Source organism: Saccopteryx bilineata, chromosome 2 (genome assembly GCF_036850765.1).
Source record: "Saccopteryx bilineata isolate mSacBil1 chromosome 2, mSacBil1_pri_phased_curated, whole genome shotgun sequence".
In the NCBI taxonomy this organism is placed as follows: domain Eukaryota; kingdom Metazoa; phylum Chordata; class Mammalia; order Chiroptera; family Emballonuridae; genus Saccopteryx; species Saccopteryx bilineata.
Genome location: NC_089491.1, coordinates 28,901,691 through 28,917,227, shown reverse-complemented (window position 1 = coordinate 28,917,227; position 15,537 = coordinate 28,901,691).

The following is a 15,537-nucleotide window of genomic DNA, read 5'->3' as shown; positions in this document are numbered from 1 at the left end:
TAACTTTCAGTCTGATACATATATTGCTAATTTCCCCAGTTTGTCATTCGCCTTTCTGTATGTTTATGGGGCACCTGGCCGTTTAGGAGATATGGTCTTCCTCATCATATCTGTTCATCTTTCCCTTTATGGTTTCTGCCTGTGGTGTGCTTTTGTTTAAAAGATTTTCACTCCTCCCATGCCTGGCAAAATACTATTTACCAATATTTCCTTCTTTTATCTTTTTGTTTATATTTGAGTCTTTAATCCATCTGAATTTATTCTAATATCTGGTGTGTGTATTAGTGTTCTCCAGAGAAACAGAACCAATAGGTGTGTGTGTGTGTGTGTGTGTGTGTGTGTGACACAGAGACAGAGAAAGAGAGAGGGAGGGAGGGAGATTGGTTTAAGGAAGTAGCTCATGTGATTGTGGGGGTTAGTAAGCCCAAAATCTGCAGAGCAGCCTGGCACTTGGAAACCCAGAGAAGAGTTGATGTTGCAGCTTGTGCCCCAAAGCAGTCTGCTGACTGCATTCCTTTTTCTCTGAGGACCCTCTGCTTTTTTTTTTTTTAAGGCCACCAACTGATTGGAGGAGATCTACCCACATTACAAAGGTAACCGGCTTACTCCAAGCCATTGATTTAAATGTTAATTTCATTTTTAAAATACCTTCTCAGAGACATCTAGATTGGTGGTTGACCACGCAAATTGATGCACAAAATTAACCATCACAGTGTGTCAGAAACCTAACTTTATTTTTGCCCTACCTTTTCTGAAAGCAAGCTCTTGATGCCTTCACATTCTCTTCTGTTATGTTGAGGCGTCTAACAACAGGTGTTCTACAAATTTTTCTTCTGAGCCCGTCCCTTCCGCCTTTCTGTTTCTAGATCTAGCAGATGTCTTTCAGGTTCCTAGACCTCAAAGCACAGAGAACAGCAGGGGATGTGGTCTTCTGTCCTCTTGTCTTCAAAAGTGATGAGCTTGAACCATAACAGATAAAAAGGCATCCCCCATCCTGATATCTGTGGGGATCTTGCCTGTGACACTTTCCGTTTAGAAACAGCCACAAACATGTTAAGTTTCTATTTATTGTCACCCTCTGGCAAGCCCTAACTCTTGTTTCTCAACTACAAAGCAGAATCCAAGAGCTCCCAAGTTTCTCAGCCAGGCCATTGTGAGGACAGGGAGGCCAGAGTGAAAAGCTCTGCCTAAACATGCAAGATTATTATCATGAACAAGCACTAACCGTTGATGTACTTTGAATACTTCAGATGAAACTTTCACACACAGGCCATATAATAAGGATTATAAACTTATAACTGGTTCATACTTGTTTTGTGATTGTTGGGCAAATGAGTTTGTAAACTTTGTATTTTCTGAGTTGCTCCCTTTTATTGTTAAAAATGGCCACTGCCGCCCTGGCCGGTTGGCTCAGTGGTAGAGCGTCGGCCTGGTGTGCGGGGGACCCGGGTTCGATTCCCGGCCAGGGCACACAGGAGAAGCGCCCATTTGCTTCTTCACCACCAACCCCCCTCCTTCCTCTCTGTCTCTCTCTTCCCCTCCCGCAGCCAAGGCTCCATTGGAGCAAAGATGGCCCGGGCACTGGGGATGGCTCCTTGGCCTCTGCCCCAGGCGCTAGAGTGGCTTTGGTCATGGCAGAGCAAGGCCCTGGAGGGGCAGAGCATCGCCCCCTGGTGAGCAGAGCGTCGCCCCTGGTGGGCGTGCCAGGTGGATCCAGGTCGGGCGCATGTGGGAGTCCGTCTGACTGTCTCTACCCGTTTCCAGCTTCAGGAAAAAAAAAAAAAAAAGGCCACTGCCCAGGTGAAACAGATAATTACCTTCCTGCTTGGGAAGGGGCTTTGTTATGCTAATGTATCCTGGAGGAGGGGTTTCGCTCCAAAAAGTTTTAAGAGAAGAAGAAGGAGGAAGGGGGAGGCCATGTTTTTTACAGAGTGAGGAAGGAAGAGAAAGCTAAGATGGCAGGGTGCTGAAGGAGAGGCCATGTTTTGCAGAGTTTGTGCAGAGAAAAGGAGATGGGGAACCAGAGGGGACTGAGGCTGGTGGGGGGCCTATTTTTTTTATTTTAATTTATTGTGTTAACATAGATTTAAGTGTCCCACCAAGTACACCCCCCCACCTCCGTGTTCCCTGCAACCTCCCCCTTGCCACCCTCCCCCTCACACCCTCCCCCCTTTTTTCCAGGATTTGCTTTCCTGCTCTCTATAACATTGTGTTATGTGTATGTAATTTCACCAATCTCTTTCCCTTTTCTGATCCCATCCTCTCATCCCCTTTCCCTCTGTCCCTTTTCCCTCTGGTCCCTTTGATCCCGCCTCTGTCTCTATTCCACTCCTCAGTTCACATTGTTCATTAGATTCCTCAAATGAGTGAGGTCATATTATATTTTTCTTTCTCTCCCTGGCTGATTTCACTTAGCATAATAGTTTCCAGGTCCATCCATGTTGTCAAAAAAGGTAAGATGTCCTTCTTTTTCACAGCCCATAGTATTCCATTGTGTTATGTACCACAGCTTTTTAATCCACTCGTCCACTGATGGACACTTGGGTTGTTTCCAGATCTTGGCTATTGTAAACAGCGCTGCAATAATCATGGGGGTGCATTTCTTCTTTTGAATCAGTGATTTGGTATTCTTAGGATATACTCCTAAAAGTGGGTTGGCTGAGTCAAAAGACAGTTTGATTTTTAATTTTTTGAGGAATGTCCATACTGTTTTTCCACAGTGACTGTACCAGTCTGCATTCCTACCAGCAATAGAGGAGGGTTCCCTTTTCTCCACAGCCTCACCAGCACTTATTATGTGTTGTTTTGTTAATGAGCACCATTTGACTGGTGTGAGGTGATATCTCATTGTGATTTTAATTTGCATTTCTCTAATGATTAGTGATGTTGAACATTTTGTAATCTGCCTATTGGCCATCTGTATGTACTCTTTGAAGAAGTATCTATTCATTTCTTCTGACCATTTTTGATTGGATTATCTTCCTGGTGTTGAGTTTTACAAGTTCTTTATAAATTTTGGTTATTAACCCCTTATCAGACATATTGTCGAATATATTCTCCCATTGTGTGGTTTGTATTTTTGTTTTGTTCATATTGTCTTTAGCTGTGCAAAGACAATAGCTTTTTAGTTTGATATAGTCCCATTTGTTTATTCTTTTATTTCACTTGCCCGTGGAGATAAATCAGCAAATTTATTGCTGCAAGAAATATCAGAGAGCTTACTGCCTATGTTTTCTTCTAAGATCATTATGGTTTCACGCCTTACATTTAAGTCTTTTATCCATTTTGAGTTTATTTTTGTGAATGGTGTAAGTCAGTGGTTTAGTTTTATTTTTTTGCAGGTAGCTGTCCAATTTGTCCATCACTATTTGTTAAAGAGACTGTCTTTACTTCATTGTATGCTCTTACCTCCTTTATCACATATCAGTTGTCCATATAGGTGTAGGTTTATTTTTGGGTACTCTGTTCTGTTCCATTGATCTATTATGCCTGTTCTTCTGCCAGTATCAAGCTGTTTTGAGTAAGTGGCCTTGTAGTATAATTTGATATCAGGAAATGTGATACCACTCACTTTATTCTTCTTTTTCAAGATTGCTGAGGCTATTCATGTTCTTTTTTGGTTCCATATAAATTTTTGGAATATTTGTTCTATATCTTTGAAGTATGTCATTGGTATTTTAATAGAAATTGCATTGAATTTATAAATTGCTTTGGGTAATATAGACATTTTAATGATGTTTATTCTTCCTATTCATGAACATGGTATATGCTTCCACTTGTTTGTATCTTTCTTGATTTCTTTCTTTCTTTTTTTTTTTTTTTGACAGAGAGAGAGTCAGAGAGAGGGATAGATAGAGACAGACAAGAACTCAGAGAGATGAAAAGCATCAATCATCAGTCTTTGGTTGCGACACCTTAGTTGTTCATTGATTGCTTTCTCATATGTGCCTTGATGGTGGGCCTTTAGCAGACCAAGTAACCCCTTGCTCAAGCCAGCAACCTTGGGTCCAAGCTGGTGAGCTTTTGCTCAAACCAGATGAGCCTGTGTTCAAGCAGGCGACCTCGGGTTCTCGAACCTAGATCCTCCGCATGCTAGTCTGATGCTCTATCCACTGTGCCACCACCTGGTCAGGCTTCCTTGATTTCTTTTATAAATGTTTTATAATTTTTCAAGTACAAGTCTTTAACCTCCTTGGTTAAATTTACTCCTAGGTACTTTATTTATTTTGTTGCAATAGTGAAGGGGATTGTTTTCTTAATTTCTCTATCAGACAGTTCACTGTTGGTATATAAAAATGCCTCTGACTTCTGAATATTAATTTTATATCCTGCAACCTTGCTGAATTCATTTATCAGGTCCAGTAGTTTTTTGACTGAGACTTTAGGGTTTTCTATGTACAATGTCATATCACAGCAAATAATGATAGTTTTACATCTTCATTTCCAATTTGGATGCCTTTTAGTTCTTCTTCTTGTCTGATTGCTGTGGCTAGGACTTCCAGAACTATGTTGAATAAGAGTGGTGAAAGGGGGCACCCCTGCCTTATTCCTGATCTTAAGGGGATTGCTTTTAATTTTTGCCCATTGAGTATGATGTTGGCTGTGGGTCTGTCATAGATGGCCTTTATCATGTTGAGGTATGTTCCTGTATTCCCATTTTGCTGAGAGTTTTGATCATAAATGGTGCTGTATTTTATCAAATACTTTTTCTTCATCTACTGATATTATCATGTATTTTTTCTCCTTCCTTTGTTTATATAATGAATCACATTGATTGATTTGTGAATATTGTACCAGCCTTGCCTCCCCAGAATAAATCCCACTTCATCATGATGTATGATTTTTTTCATGTATTGCTGGATCTGGTTTGCTAATATTTTGTTGAGATTTTAGCATCTAAATTCATCAGGGATATTGACCTATAATTTTCTTTTCTTGTATTGTCTTTGCCTGGTTTTGGAATAAGAATTATGCTCGCCTCATAAAAGGAGCTTGGAAGTCTTCCTTCCTCTTGAATTTTTTGAAATAGCTTGAGAAGGATAGGAGTTAGTCCTTCTTTGAATATTTGGTAGAACTCGCCTGTGAAGCCATCTGGCCCAGGGTTTTTGTTTGTTGAAAGTGTTTTGATACCTGTGTTGATCTCATTTGTTGTAATCGGTCTGCTTAGGTTTTCTGTTTCTTCTAGATTGATTTTTGAAAGATTATATGTTTCTAGGAATTTGTCTATTTTACCTAGGTTGTCTAATTTTTTGGCATACAGTTCTTCATTGTATTTTCTTACAATCCTTTGTATTTCTGCTGTGTCAGTTGTTACTTCTCCACTCTCACTTTTAATTTTATTTATTTAAGTCCTCTGTCTTTTTCTTTTTCTTTCTTTTTTTTTTTTTTTTTTTTTGGTGAGTCTGGTTAAAGGTTCATCAATCTTGTTTACCTTTTCAAAGACCAGCTCTTGGTTTCATTGATCTTCTGTATTGTTTTATTAGCCTCTATGTATTTATTTCTGCTCTGATCTTAATTATTTTCTTCTTTCTACTTCCTCTGGGCTTTATTTGCTGTTCTTTTTCTAGTTCTTTTAGATGCAGATTTAAGTTGCTTATTTGAGCTTTTTCTTGCTTCTTAAGATATGTCTGTAATGCTATGAACTTCCCTCTCAGAACTGCTTTTGCTGTGTCCCATAAATTTTGAGTTGTTGTATATTCATTTTCACTTGTTTCAAGGAAATTTTTTATTTCTTCCTTGATCTGACTGTTAACCCATTTGCTATTTAATAACATGCTATTTAGTTTCCAAGTGTTTGAATGTTTTTCATATTTTCTATTGAAGTTGATTTCTAGTTTCATGCCATTGTGATCAGAGAAGATGCTTAATATAATCTCAATCTTCTAAAATGTATCGAGACTCATTTAGTGTCCTAATATGTGGTCTATCCTAGAGAATGTACCATAAGCACATGACAAGAATGTATATTGTGCTGCTTTAGGGTGAAGATATCTATTTAGGTTCTGAAGATATCTATTAAATCCAGTTGATCTAGGGTGTCCCTTAATTCTGCTGTTTTTTTGTTCATTTTCTTTTTTGAGGATCTATCCAGTGATATTAGTGTGGTATTGAAATCCCCTACTATTATAGCATTGCTGTTGATCTCACCCTTTATGTCCATCAACATCTGCTTTATATATTTAGGTGCTCCTATATTAGGCACATAGATATTTATAATGGTTATATCTTCCTGTTGGATTGCGCCCTTTATCATTATGTAGTGACCTTCTTTATCCCTTACTATAGCCTTTGTTTTAAAGTCTATTTTGTCAGATATAAGTATTGTTATCCCAGCTTTTTTTTTTTTTTTCATTTCCATTTGCATGAAATATTTTTTCCATTCCTTTACTTTCAGTCTATGTGTATCTTTTGTTTTGAGGCAGGTCTCTTGTAGATAGCATATGTATAGGTCCTGTTTTCTATCCACACAGCTACCCTATGTCTTTTGATTTAAGCATTTAATCCATTTACATTTAAGGTTATTATTGATATGTAGTTGTCTATTACCATTTTATTCTTTAAATCTACATTCCTCTTTTACTAGATTCCCCCCCCCCCCTTTGTTCTGTTTACAAGAGCCCTCTTAACATTTCTTGCAGCATTGGTTTGATTGTAATGAATTCCTTGAGTTTTGTTTTGTTTTTAGTCTGGGAAGCTTTTTATTTCTCCTTCAATTTCAAATGATAGTCTTGCTGGATAAAGAAGTCTTGGTTGTAGGCTCTTGTTTTGCATTACTTTGAATATTTCTTGTTATTCCCTTCTGGCCTCAAGTGTTTCTGTTGAAAAGTTGAATGTCATCCTTATGAGGGCTCCTTTGTAGGTGATTGACTGCTTTTTTCATGCAATTTTCAGTATTCTTTCTTTATCTCTTAGCTTTGGTATTTTAATTATGATGTGTCTTGGTGTAGATCTCTTTGGGTTCCTCTTTAATTGGATTCTCTGTGCTTCTTGAACTTGGGTGACTTTTTCCTTCATCAATTTAGGAAAGTTTTCAGCTATGATTTCTTCAATCAGGTTCTCTATCCCTTGGTCTTCTCCTTCAGGAACCCCTATGATATGGATGTTGTTTCTCTTCATGTTCTCACAGAGCTCTCTTAGAGTTTCCTCAGACTTTTTGATCCTCTTTTCTTTTTACTGTTCTGCTTCCATACTTTTGCTTATCTTGTCTTCTAAATCGCTGATTCAATCCTCTGCTTCATCCAGCCTGCTTTTAATTCCTTCTAGTGTAGTCTTCATTTCTGATACTGTGTTTGTCATTTCTGTCTGATTCTTTTTTATGATTTCAATGTCCTTTTTGATGCTTACTATCTCTTTGTTTAGATGATCATTATGTCCATCTATTGTTGTTCTAAGATCCTTGAGCCTCCTAACAATCATTATTCTAAACTCTGCATCTGATATCTTGGCTATTTCCATCTCATTCTGTTCTTTTTCAGGGGATTTCTCTTATTGATTTATTTGAATTGCATTTCTCTATCTTCCCATTTTGTCTCTGTATAGACTGCTCCTTTGTATGTGTTGTTTGTGTAGCTAGCTGTGTATAGGGTTGGTGTTGCCTGCCTCCAGCTTTCAGTTGTGTTGTTTCTAGATCTTCTTGAGTTGGCCTCAGCTGTTATTTGTAATCCACTGTGGGCTACTTGTCTGCTGCTATTTCTCTTTTTGCTATTTGTGTCAGCATTTTCTATGTCTTAGCTGGGTCAGATGTGAGGAGCCATTCCTTATGATACCACTCTAACTAGGGTTGTTAGGTCCTGAGCTGATGCTCTCCATATATGGCCACTGGATGTATCAGCCCTGGACCTTCCTGGCCAGAACCTGGAGCAGACTACTGGGGGTCGCTTCTTAGGACTGGCCCTTAGCAACCTTCTTGGAGCTACAAGCAATCCAGAATTTCTGGCTGCCTCTGCTGGACCCTGATGCCATTCTAAATATCAGCTGCACTCTTAGGCTGGCTTTTATCTACTCTTGGCCAGTGTATGTGACTTCTCTATTCCCAAGATGTGTTCTTTCTGCTGGCCCCCTGCTGCTGCAGCCTCCTCAGGCACTTGGACACTGACATTGCTGGGCATGCAGGCTCGTGGGCTCATGGGCTGCAGATTGGGCTGCCCAGCAGGGCTCCCCAGCAGACATGGGGGACTTCTCGCCTCACTGGGCTCTGCCCCCTGTGGGCACGCACGCTGCCTTTTGGGGCTCTACCCCACAGGTGCATGGGGATGCCTCTCCGAGCTCCACCCCTTGCCTCCGCATGCAGGCTGCCTGGCTCCGCCCCTCACTGGCATGGGCTGGGCTCTGCCCCCCACCACTGCTGGAACACAGGCTGCCCCAATAGGCTCCACCCCCACTGCCAAGTAGGCCAAGCATCACTGTGGACACCGCAGCCGGACCCTCCTGCCCTTCAGAAGGTACTCAGCAGTTTGGGAGGGCATTGTATGCCAGACCTCAGCACTCTAAATCTGTGTCCCTGGTGTGCCCCCTGCTTCTAAGCATCTCTTTGCACTGACTAGAGCAGGAGAGCCTCTGGTGGGTGGGGTAATTGCTTCCCTTTGCTGGCTTGGTTCTCCCAGGGGAAATGGCCACTTTAGGCTTGGGGAGTGACCCAGTACAGGGGTCAGGGTGGCTGTCCCCCACAGTCTCTCCCTGTGCCCCTGAGACTATACTCTCCTCTTGTAACTCCAGTCCTCTTGATGCTCCCTGCTCCCGGAGCCCCAGGTAAGTGGCTGTGAATGAGGTTTTCTGCATGATCCCTTTAAGACAGAGCCTGGGTCTGAGAGTTCTGTCTCCCTCTCACAAACAGTAACCCAGCTCTTCTTTCAGCTAAATACTGTCCATACGCCTCCTCTAGTCTCTGGGGCTCCAGGCTGGGGTTCTGTTCTGGTCATGGGGCTGAGGAACCATACTCTCCAGGCAACCTACCCCACCGTGATAGACCTTCTGGGCTGCCTCTTGCTCCTGGGAGCAGGGCAGCCCTTTCTGTGTCTCTGCCCTTCCTACTAGTCTCAGTGTGGCTTCTTTGGTGATACTTGGTTATAGATTCCTCTTAGTTTAGTCCAAAGCCGGTTTTTCAAGATGATTGTTCCTAAGTTAAGTTGTAATCCACTTTGGTTCTGGGAAGTGGGAGTTGTAATGTCTGCCTACTCCGTCGCCCTTTTCCTAGTCAGGGGGGGTCTTTGATTCTAGGAAAAACCAGAAAAGATTCTCCTGGTTTTGGAACTGGGGAATGTTTGAGTGGGTTTTGGTGCCCCATGTGTTCGTTTTTACTTGCTGGCCAGTTGTGAGGCTAGAATAAAGAGATGGCCCACCAGTTTTCGGCTCCAGTGTTTCTTTACTGTCTGTCAGAATCTAATGGGAACCTGCACCTGAATGGCCATGCCGGTGGTGACTACTGCCCGCACAGTGATCCACACAGAAACATCTTGATATATATACACAATTAATAAATTCAGATGCCCCATTTAAAGTGACAAATTGGGTCTGAGTTTCCTTTCTTATGACTTTGTTATCCTGTTGAAAATTTGCATTCATTCGGCTCTGATGGCTCCAGACCCTGTCTTTCTCCCCACTCCCAGCCCAGCTGGCTGGCAGGAATTTGCATGTGAGGCCAGTCCTTGCCATGAGTGAGAAGGATTGCCCTTGGAGCATCACCCCTTGAACTTTGGAGGGTCCCAAATGCCAACTCCCATTATATGGGGACCAGAATGGAGTCAGAGACATTGGTAGTATGCCAGGCTGCCTGTCTTGCAGTTAGGCAACTCGGCCAACCTGCAGCAATTGCTGCCTGATCTAGCTATTCAGAACTGAAGAGCTGGCACAGACCTAAATGCCTGCTGACTTGTCTGTGGTGCCCCATTTGAATTTTAATGCTTTCATTATACCACAGAGCAACTTTCTGAGAGACCTATAACAATTAGACTCTTCCTAAAGCACCAGGAGAGCTGGATTCATCTTTGCACCTCCCTGATCTGGTTGTATTTAAATAAAGTGGTACTTATTTTAGAAGTCAATTATGAGAAAAGAGACAGGATGAGTGAAGCTCAACCCCCTTTTCAAAAGCACAGACAAGAGTTCTAAAAATGCCTCCTGCCATGTAGATGGTATAGATACAGCTTCTTGGGTGCCAGAGAAGAGGAGCTTTGGACAATGGGATTTATGGTTTGTGCTTCCCAGTAGATCAAGGCACCAGCAGCCCTGGGGGGCTCCATAGTGTGGGGCAGTGTGATCAGTTTGTGCCCTGATGAAGGGCTCTCTTGTCACTTCAATGCATTTATAAGCCCTTATTGAGACAGCAGGTATCTAGAGGGGAAAGAAATCCTGTTCGGTGTAGTTTTAAAAATCCATTGGAAAACTGGATCCAAGGAGCCAGGCTATATAGAAATGTAACTGTGATTCTTAGCAGGCTGAGACTCAGTAACAGAGCATCAGAGTAATGGGTTTTATATAAGCCATTTATTCATGCATTCATTTCTTTATTCATTATTTCCCTTACTTAGTGTCTCTGTGATGTACCAGGCTCTGGGTAGGATCCAGTCCCCACCGTCCATGAGCTAAAAGTGCTTGCATGGGGAGCAGTTGGTGGGGGTAGAGAGTCACGGGCTGGAGAGACAGACAAGTAAATAGGTATTAATACAGTGTGATAATTACTAAAACAGTGGTGGCTGCAACTACCAAAATTCAGATAGGGAAGAATGTATTAGCAACAGTGCCAGAAAAGGGTAAGAAGGCAAGGAAAGGGTTTCCAGAGGATAGAAAGACTTAGCTGAGTCTTGAAGATGCATAGGAACATGTCAGGCAGTCAAAGAAGTAGGCAGGAGGAGAAAAGAAGGGCACTCAAGTCAGATACAGGAAAAGGTATGAAATAGCAGGGGCGTGACACAACATGGTGTATGCAACGTAGCGTAGTTTGGGGTGGCTGAAGATCGGGAGCGTGGGGAAGGGGGCAGCAAAAATGAGACTAGAGAAGTAGTCCAGGGCCAGATCTATAAGGACCTTCAATACCACGGAACACGCAGCTCTAAGGCAATGTGTATAATAAGCCAAGGAATCTGGGATCACTTGTCACAAACCATGGCTGTCTACATCTATCTCTTCTTCAAGGCCTATGGGCCAAGCAGACCCCAAAAGAGGCAAAACTATGACACATTCATTGCTTGACTTAATTACTTGTGCTAATGAGATGCGGACAGACACAGATCCAGGGCCAAAGCCCTGCGGCAGCCACAGGGGATCTGCTTCCTTATCACTCTCCATCCACCGACCACAGTCATGCAGCCGCCTCATGGTATCTGTATCCAGCCCCTCATGCTACATCTCACCATCAGTGATGTCACAAGAGATATGCCTTGCTGTCATCTGGATATTCTGTGCTTACGCCATTTCTGGTCAGCCATTCTAATGGCCTTAATAAAAAAAGGAAATTAGATTACTCTGGCATGACCTGTTTTACGGAAACATTACTGGCTTAGCAGGACTGCTGCTTCATTTATAAGCACTCACAAGCCATTAGTAGAATAATTTTTTTCTATGGAATTCTGCCTAAGACTGGTGCCAAACTCACAAACTGATAGTTGGTGGAGGCGGAGGAGAGGAAAAACTAATTTTACTTCCTAAAAATCAGGACATTTGCCCATCTTTAGCCCTCTTGTATGATTCATATTTTCTGAGTCCCTCATATGATCAGTAGTGGTACATGGTTTCTCCAGCAAATCTCCCAAAAGCTGTACAGTGATTTGTTCCGTGCAGGAGGAGACTTGGGCTCTTTTAGGACAGCCCCTACCCTATTCCACCCTCTCAGGGCTTTCGTCCCTTTTACCAATTAGTCTCAGTCTTTTTTAAAAAAAAATAAGAATAGGCTTGTCCTCAACAGAGAAGAAACAGCAAAATTGGGGTTACCCATTAATCTTTCTGGTTCTTGAACAGCTGTTATGTGTTCTCGGTGAATTTAAAAATATTTTTTAATTCTGGCTGGGTCTGAGCATTATTACCTCTCATATTCCATACATTTTGTTTCAATGTTTAACATTCCTCAAATCCAAGGTGCACAGAACAAGTGCTTCCAAAGACATAACTGATGGTCCCTAAAAACCAAACATCTGAACTCAGTCTGAGTCCCACGGGGGATTGAGTGCTTCAGCAGTTCTCGCAGAGGTAACGTATCATGAGGCACAAGCATCTTGTGAATCAACTGTGACAGGAAAGAGACTTTGAACATACTCATTTCTGTACAATGCCATTTCAATATGTCTCTTCTGTATTACCTGAGTACAACAATAGGTTTAGGGTTGTGAAGACAGATTCTCCCTACGAATCTCAGTCTCTTAATTGATGAAATGAAGAATTCTGGTACGTTGACATCTCCATTCCCTTCCATTTGGAAAGTTTTTTACAGCCCCAGAAAAATGAAAGGAAAAGGAGAAGAGAACTAAAATTCATGGAAGGCCTATTATAGACTAGACATTGTGCTAGACCAGGGGTCCCCAAACTTTTTACACAGGGGGCCAGTTCACTGTCCCTCAGACCATTGGAGGGCCGGACTATAAAAAAAAACTATGAACAAATCCCTATGCACACTGCACATATCTTATTTTAAAGTAAAAAACAAAACAAAATGGGAACAAAGACAATATTTAAAATAAAGAACAAGTAAATTTAAATCAACAAACTGACCAGTATTTAAATGGGAACTATGCTCCTCTCACTGACCACCAATGAAAGAGGTGCCCCTTCCAGAAGTGCGGCAGGGGCTGGATAAATGGCCTCAGGGGGCCACATGTGGCCCGCGGGCCATAGTTTGGGGACCCCTGGACTAGACATTGTGCTAGACCCTTAACACCTGTGACCTCAAGTAAAATAACCCATAATCTTATGAGCTAGCCCTATTTGGCACATAGGGAAGCTGAAGTTTACAGATATTACATACCTTGCCCAAGGTAACACAACTATTAATCCTACCTAAGATGTAGAGTACAAATTCAAATACTAATACACCTACATCATTGATTCTCAGCTGGGGTGATTTTATCCCCCACGCTCAGGGGACAGTTGGCAAGATCTGGCGACATTTTTTGATGGTCACACTTAGGAAATCGTTACTGGAATCTAGTGGGTAGAGGTCAGAGATGCTTCTAAATTTCCTACAGTACACATACAGCCCCCCCCCCCACACACACAGAAGGGAATTATCTGACCCAAAATGTCAATGAGCTGAGTGAGGGTGATGAATCCTAATCTAGGTAACAGACTCAAGTACTAGGCAAATAATGTCTTTTTTTTTTCAATTCAGGAAATACTAGTCATTGCTACACACAAAGATTTCTATGTAAAGACCCCTAGCCACAGAGAAAAAAACACATATTCCCAAAAGGAACATGGTCATTGTCCAAGTTTGAGAATTTTGCACCGTATTGCATAAAATACCCATACTTATGTAACATTATTCAAAAATTTCAAAGGCTATTCTCTCAAATCTTTGATTAAAATTCTGGAAGACACACCATGCTCATCCTATGACTTTACACATCCACTTACCACTAACATGCCAGAAATGTGAGCATCCCACCTTGGAAAGTATGTCTTTAGGTGGTAAAAGGGGATAACTTGTCTATTGGCAGAACAAGGCATCTCCTGAAGGTCTCAGACAGAAAATAATTATAGCTCTATAAAGTATTACAAAAGAAAAAAAAAGAGACAAATGAGTGAAATATGAGACAAGACCTCAAAATTGTTGACTTTGGCCATTTCAGTTTAGACATAAGGAAGCCAAAACCCAGAGAAGTCACAAACACACAGCAGATCCAAAGCCCACACAGCACTCGATGCTTAATTTAAAATTATTTCTTAAACAAATAAACAAATCAGCCCAAACCAGAAGCCCGGTCCACTGATGCACAGTTCGCTGTGGTAGATAGACCCTATCCACTGCCTACCCAACAGCCACTTCCACACACACCCTTCCTTGATGCCTCACCCAGATGTTGTTTGGATATTAGGTAGATAGCAAAGAGCTCAGGGAAGGTAGGACTCCCGCAGGCGGTGGACCACCTAAGCTAGTCATGGTAATCTCATTTCTATTTGCTGATGACTGGGTTAGGGGAGGGCCCATAACAGAGCCACAGCCAGTCACAGATGGAAACTAGACTTTCGGTGGTGAGCATGCTATAATGTATACAGACATTGAATTACAGTGTTGCACACCTAATACTTTATATAACGTGATTAACCATTGCTACCTCAATAAAAGGTAAACTCTTTTTTCAAGTGAGTGATGTTGTACAGAGGAGATGCCTTGCTGCAGTCACACTCAACCTCCCACTTTGAAAGCAGTCTTGAGAGGACAGAATGCCTGCAGCTACCAAAGGCAGCCATTTTGTCTGCCTGAGGCCAAAAATCCGATGCACTGTGGATATGGAACAGAAAGATACAAAACCTGGCTCTCTGATAGCATGGAGCAACTTACCTCGACATGCAACCTGCCTACCTCCTGTCTTCTTGATAAATGACGTAAGAAATATCTAAGATTTAAGGCACTGCTCATTGGGGTTTCTGTGTTTGCAGCCCAAACAATCCTAACCAGTACAGCCTGGTACCTGGTTCTGATACCTGCCATCTGGTACTGGAGCGAATTCAAGGATGTTTTCTTGTTCTGTTTAATCTTTAAAATTTCAGTTTGGAAGTTAATCCCACTTCCTCTCGTGAAAGTGAATCATTTTCCACTCCTTGGGGGTGCAACAGAGAAAACCCGGTGTGGGATACAATCCGGACTGGTTGTACTTCTCCAACACCAAGACAGTGGAAGGTAGTTATTAAGGGTGTCAGAGGAGTGGGTGAGGGAGGGGAGTAATGGGGGCCAAATAAATGGTGATGGCTTTGGGTGATGGGCACATGACACAGTGAATAATAGTTCACACGCTATGGAGACGTACCCCTGAAACCTATGTGTTCCTGTGGACCAGGGTCACCCCATTAAATTTAATTTCTAAATAAAAAATTTTAAAAGAAAAAAAATGTTATATTTGGAGTCAGACGGCCAGAGTTCAAACAGCAGCTGTAACGCTGGGTGGTCGCGGGATGACAGTTCGGCTCCCGCTTCCTCACTGGTCAAGTTGGGACGGTCTCTACAAGAAGTAAAGGACGGATCTGTGTAAAGCACTTAGGAGAGGGCCTGGCACCCAGTAAGGCTTACTCTCTATCTGTAATAATGACTGTGCTGCCAGTATGTAACCTTTACTTTGAGGTAACTAGTTACCTGTGTAAAACGAAAGGTTCCTGCTGTTAGCAAGGAGAAGTGGTACATCGGGCAGGGATCGGAGTTGCAGACCAAACCGTTTAACCTAGTTTAAGCAGAGAAGAGATTTAGTAAAGGATGTTGGGAAACTCATAGAATGCCTGGGAGGGCTAAAGGTTATATCTCCAGAAATAACCCACGTCGTCATGCCCCAGAGCTGCCCTGGAGAGACATAACTGCCGCACCACTGGGCAGAGACAGCCAGCTCGCCTCGCCAACAC